Here is a 6,351-nt window from a genome sequence, read left to right on the forward strand (position 1 = left end):
CTTCCCTTCACATGATTTCATTTAGGGAGATTCCTGAATTCTGCTTTTTAAAAAAATAATTCAATTAATGTTTAATGTTTCAATTAATTTGTTTTAATTTTAATGATAATTATTTTACAATACTGTGATGGATTTGGCCATACATCAACATGAATCGCCACAGGTATACATGTGTCCCTCCCATCCTGAAACCCCCTCTCACACCCCTCCCCACCCTATCCCTCTGGGTGCCCTGCTTCATGCTTGGAACTTGCATTGGTCACCTAGTTTACATATGGTAATGAATTATGCTTTTATGATATTCATTTCTCTTGGAAGTGTAAAACCTTTGTCTTTGTCTTGTAGTGAACACAGGTGTTTACATGTACAAGCAACACATTAAGTCTCTTGAGAACTATTTTGAGAAACACTGGCAATTTACTTATTTTCTTTTACTGTTCGAAGAACTTCTTCCTTAAAAATAAAGAAATCTTGTGTTTCCCACTTTGTTCTGTGGAGTTTTCAACTGTGGTTGAGGGACTATGGTGATGTCCTATTTGTAATTAAATGTTCTCCAGTGCATAAGGAACTTCAGAAAGATCACTGAGACCTCTAAGTGAAATCAACGGGAACATCTACAACTACTCCTTGGGTGTTTGCACACTAGCCATGGAAGAGAGTGATTGTAGAAAGCAGTTTATTCAGTAAACTGCAATAAGACAATTTATCTTTCTGGTTATAATGTTCTCTATGAAATGCCACAGCTGATTCCAGTTAAAACAAACTAACAATTTTTTCACTACTTACTATAGAAGGTAAACTATCTTTGTTATTTCCATTTTACCATTATAGTATTTAAAACAGAGGAAAGTTAGATGATCCTTTGATAGTTAGAAATCAAATAATTGACAAAAACAGAAGACTCATTTTAACCCCTAGACCTGTGTGTCAAAATCTGAACCTGATCTTTGTAATATGCCTAATATGTTTCTATAAAGTAATGATATGTCCCCAACAATGAATAGCTTTTGAAATTCTTGGGGAATATAATACCTAAGACTTTGGCCCTTGTTTCAATTCAGCCGGTCACTTCTGTTACCAGGGTGTATTCCAACTCCGAAATCTTAGTCTTAGCATCCTTCATTTTGATCATAGACTTCATTTCTTCCCCAAACTTATTTCTGCCAAATCTGCTCTTCAGATTCTCAGAGACTGTCATTGTCCTCATCCTTTCAAATTGCTCCTGTCTATTAGAACTATTCATCTTTTTCTATCTAATTTGGACTTAGTTGTTTCCCTGTTGAATGATTTTCTATTGAGTTCATTTAAAGTATTTGCATCATTATGCTTCCACAGAATACGTCCAGCAAATGCATATTTGGGTTAGTAGTATGTGTGTCTTTTTATTCAATTACCTAATCATGGATGAAAACACATCCACACACTCACACACAGGCATTCCTCTGCTAAACGGCAGTATTATAAAATCAGTATTTCCTAACCCAGCTGAAGCCTCTGATCTGTGAATTCTTTCCATATGCACTTTCCACTTTTGTTCACCTAATTAATAACACTGTATTGGGGAGGAATAGTTTTTCATAATTTCTTATCCTCAAAATTAAGCTTACATGAAGCCACATTGCCATATTTTCTCATCCTTTAATAAAGAATCTATGACCTGATGCCTTAAACACCTTTGTCCTCAAACACCTTTGTCCTCAAACACCTTTGTCCTCAAACCCTGGTCAATTAGTCATATCATCCAATTTAGATATCATCCAACATAGACACCTTGAAAAGTCTCTATATTATAGACACCTTGAAAAGTCTCTATATTATAGACACCTTGAAAAGTCTCTATATTGTAGACACCTTGAAAAGTCTCTATATTATAGACACCTTGAAAAGTCTCTATATTGTCTCTTTTTCTAATCCAATCAGTATGCTCATATGCATCCCATTCTAAGCAAATAATTTTCTCTTGATCTTGTTTTAACCTCTGGCTGCTTCCAATACATTTTAACTGAATTTTAACAAAATTTTAATATTTAATAATAATCACTTGTATCCACCTCGACACCTCCAGATTCATTCATCAACACACTGGCATTTATTTTCCTCCCCAAGAAATCTCCCTTTCACTGAACTTAGCATCCTGTTAATTAACAAATTATGTGGACATTACCTATAGCACATCTGCTGAACTATATTCAAACTATGTTCAAAGATTCAAAGTTTCTTCAGTTCTCACCTATTTACATTCATGATGATCTTGACCTTACATCTCTTTGATGAGCTCTTGAGTAACCATGTTTTTTGCCAGTATTCAGTACTATTATGACAGCCTTTTGCAATCTATATTTGTTTCCATGTTATCCTGATAACTTCTTCTATAATGACATTTTCACTTACCATATCCTGTAAGTCATAAATCTATTACTCAAACTCCTCCCCTACCTTTGGTCTTAATATCAAAATGCATGTAGTATGGCAATGTAGAGTTCTTAATTAGCATGTGCAAAAATGGACTTACCCCAAAATCAATGATTTTTTGGTACTTTTGGTCCAAATTAGTCAAATCCAGTCCATATCCATTGACCAATATCTTAGTCAAATAAATCAAACCAAACCCTGGGAGTAATTCTTGAATTCTCTCTTACTTTTTTACCCAACAATGTAGTCATCAAGTTCAGAAAATTTGATCATGAAAGTAGCTTATGAATATATCCCTTCTCTACATATTGAATAGCTCATTATGCTACTTGATAATATCCAAAGAATCCCATAAACCAAAGATTCCCATGAATAAACTGGGAGTTTAGAGGTCATCCACAACTCAGATATTTTTGTTTTCCAGTACTATTAGTATTGATCAAACACAGTGATAAATAGATTTTCTCCATAATAATAAGAAGTTATCATGGTAACTCAGAATAAAAAAAAAAAAAAACTCATTCCATATCCATTTCCTTGCATGTAGACATGGAGTAGAATCCTATGGCAGTTTCCAGTAACTTTCTAAATGAGTTTGTTCTCTTCCTGTTAAATTGGCCATTTCTTCTGCTGCCTGCACATGCAGAAACAGAAGAACAGGGTCACAGCCCAAGAATGGTAGGGGAGTGACTTAGATGGAATCTGGTTCCCTATAGTTTTGGTAGAACAGAGTTGACATTCCAACCTAGGACTGCATTTTCCCAGACCTATCTGTGAGCAATAAATAATTTCATTCTTATTTTAGGATATCCTGTTATTAGCAGCTGAACCTAATTCTAATGAATACACCAGATTTCTGGCTATTTTTGAAAGACTGGACAATCTGGCAATTCTCTACCATGCTTCCCCATGGCAACAACTGACTAGAACAGAACAGGCTTCATTTAAAATTTTTTTTCAGTATCTCCCTCTCTAGACTGGATTTTTTAATAATTCATGTTATTTGCCTTGGAATGTCAATTCCAAAGGAAGTCAACCCTGAATATTCATTGGAATGACTGTTGCTGAAGCTCCAATACTTTGGTCATCTAATGTGAAGAGGTGACTCATTGGCAAAGACTCATGCTAGGAAAGATTGAAGGCAAAGGGTGGCAGAGGATGAGATGGTTAGATAGCATCACCAATTCGATGGACATGAATTTGAGCAAACTCTGGGAGGCAGCGGAGGACAAAGAAGCCTGGCGTGCTGCAGTCCATGAGGTCACAAAGAGTCAGACATGACTTAAGGGACCAAACAATAACATCAAAACTAAGACAGGATACAATCAAATTTTCTTAAACTAACATTTAAAGTTCCTGATGACTTGGTGCCTAATTATTTTGATAACCCTTTTTTTGTGTGTGTACTTCATTCTCCTCCTAAACAAACTCCTTGCATTTCCCTATTGACACCAGTCTCTTTCTAACTTTACTACCTTAGTTTATGAATTAGCTGCTTCCTAGAAAGATCCAATAATTCTCCCTATTCCAAACAGCACACATACTCTGGGTGCATCCTGTAATGGTCAACCTGAGATGTTCCTTCTTACAAGAGGTCTTTCCACCCCTTTAGGTTGGTTGCAGTTTCCTCTTCCCTCTTGCAATTTCCTAAGTGTATCTATTACTACATTGTTTTAAAAATAAATTTCTGCTAAAGAATCTACTACTCAACAATATTTTAAATAAAAAGACAAAATATGTAGGGTATTAATTTTGAACCAAGGGTTACCAGAAAGATTATGAATCAGTAAGTTTAAGACAGTGCCTAAGAATCTGAACTTGAAAGAGGCACATCTGGTAGTTTTCACCCACATTTTGACAGGAAACGTCTTTAAAACATGAGCTCCTTGAAAGTGTGGGCTGTCTTATTTATCATATTGTACCCGACACCTAGCAGGCTGCCTTTCACTCAATAAACGCTTGTTAACACAAGTGTCTTGTGTCTGCACTCAGGAAAAGCAGAGATTCTTGCAGGTCATGAGGCCAATTTAATAAAACACAGATAGGGTAGATAAAGCTGTAAGGCAGCAGTTCTGGACCTTAGCTCAACCTGGCAAGCTATCAGTACAGAAGCTAGTTAGCATCCTTTATACTAAACAAAAATGAGAGTGTTTAGTGTTTTATCTGTGTTTCTTCTTGAACACAAAGGTCTATCTACAGTGGTAGTACAAATGTGCTTATTTACCCAAAGGTAATGGCAACCCACTCCAGTACTCTTGCCTGGAAAATCCCATGGATGGAGGAGCCTGGTAGGCTGCAGTCCATGGGGTCACAAAGAGTCGGACATGACTGAATGACTTCACTTTCACTTTTCACTTTCATGCATTGGAAAAGGAAATGGAAACCCACTCCAGTATTCTTGCCTGGAGAATCCCAGGGACGGTGGAGCCTGGTGGGCTGCTATCTATGGGGTCGCAAAGAGTTCGACATGACTTAAGCGACTTCGCAGTATATATTTACTTATAATTGGAACTAAACATCTCTTAATATCTGTGAATGTCAGTACAGCACCCTAATACATACTGACCACATAATAATTCTATTGGTTGACCATACATGCTATATTAAAAAATAATCTGTGCGTTTTGTTTTGGGATACCAAATGTAAAATTAGTAAGTTTTCAGCTTAGTAATGAAACATGTTCTGAATTGACAAAAATTTTAATTAACAAATAAAAGGGAAAATGGCTATTTTTCCCTTTTAACTAATAAAAGGGAAATGGCTATTTTTACATTTCTAATTTCAGATACTTCACTCTAGACATTCTTCTCATTAATCTAATTTACTAAAATCACATAGAAAAATGTTTGTTTCAGTTTTTAACCCAAATGTTTGTGAATATTATAGAATATTTTAAAATTATATCTAAATAAGTACTTATAATACCTTTAAGGTACAGAAATACCTTTAATGAAATAAAAAAATAGATATTATTAAAAATATTTTCAGCTCAGGTGGAAGATGCTCAGTTTTTCTGTTCTTGATATGCAGCTAATTTTTAAAAATCTACCAGTCATATTTGTTCCTTGATGACCAACTTGAGTTAAGTGACAAACACCCACAGTTATAATCTATAATGCCATTCTGAGAAAAAATCTAGATCAAGCTGCTATCTGGATCTTCACTGGCTATTTCCTATTCCTCTTACAGCACTTGACTTTCATAGAGCCTCTTTGTAACTTTTCCTATAATTTTTATTCATCACTTTTTCTTCATGTCCTTGCCAGACTCCACTATATGCCCAAAACCACATATGCACTTGGGTTTTCATTTTCTTTCTTAATAGACCTTGAAATTTCCTTCTTAATGCCAACAATTAGTCAAACTGAGGGTTCCCATTAACTGTGCAGGTTTCCTGACTAATGTCTCAGGGTGATAAATTTTAACCCTGGGCACACTTTTAGAGTGCCATAATAAGTATCTTCAATTTTGCACTATCTCTCAAATAGTATTATTTTTTTTCATTTTATGGGCTGGTTTTCAAGATGAGATGAAGGATAGATATATTGAACCTGTTTACCTGTCCATACAAATTTATAGAGTTTAATTTTAGCATTGACTTAAAAGAATTGTAATTAGTTATAAAATTACTCAGTGTAATATGTAGACTCATATTTGGAAAAAATCTTCTAAGGCTCAGGTTAATTACAAATAATAGATAAATGCAAAAGCAAAAATGATATATTCTTCAAGAAAATTAATTACTCAAAACTATAATCCAAAACAAAATCATCCTAAATATAAGTGAAGCACAGCTCAAACATACATTTTACTACCTACATTAAATCCAAAGAACAAATAACCTTTGTCCATGAGTTGCACTTTTGTTAATACAGAAAAACTCTAATGGTAAAGTAGTTAAGCTATAATACTAGGCTGCTGAAATAATGTGATTCATA

The 6,351-nt window shown here is 34.8% G+C and overlaps 1 long non-coding RNA gene across 1 annotated transcript; it reads right to left on the reverse strand.

Annotated features, from left to right (window-relative positions):
* Positions 1-236: 236 nt before the first annotated feature.
* Positions 237-3,486, reverse strand: LOC120883277. The gene is made up of 3 exons (XR_005725724.1): positions 1,879-3,486; positions 1,706-1,770; positions 237-1,673 (listed from the first exon to the last, which is right to left on the reverse strand). It is a non-coding gene; the product is annotated as an uncharacterized LOC120883277 (long non-coding RNA).
* Positions 3,487-6,351: the final 2,865 nt, after the last annotated feature.

Source organism: Oryx dammah, unplaced genomic scaffold (assembly GCF_014754425.2).
Source record: "Oryx dammah isolate SB20612 unplaced genomic scaffold, SCBI_Odam_1.1 HiC_scaffold_24, whole genome shotgun sequence".
NCBI lineage: Eukaryota > Metazoa > Chordata > Mammalia > Artiodactyla > Bovidae > Oryx > Oryx dammah.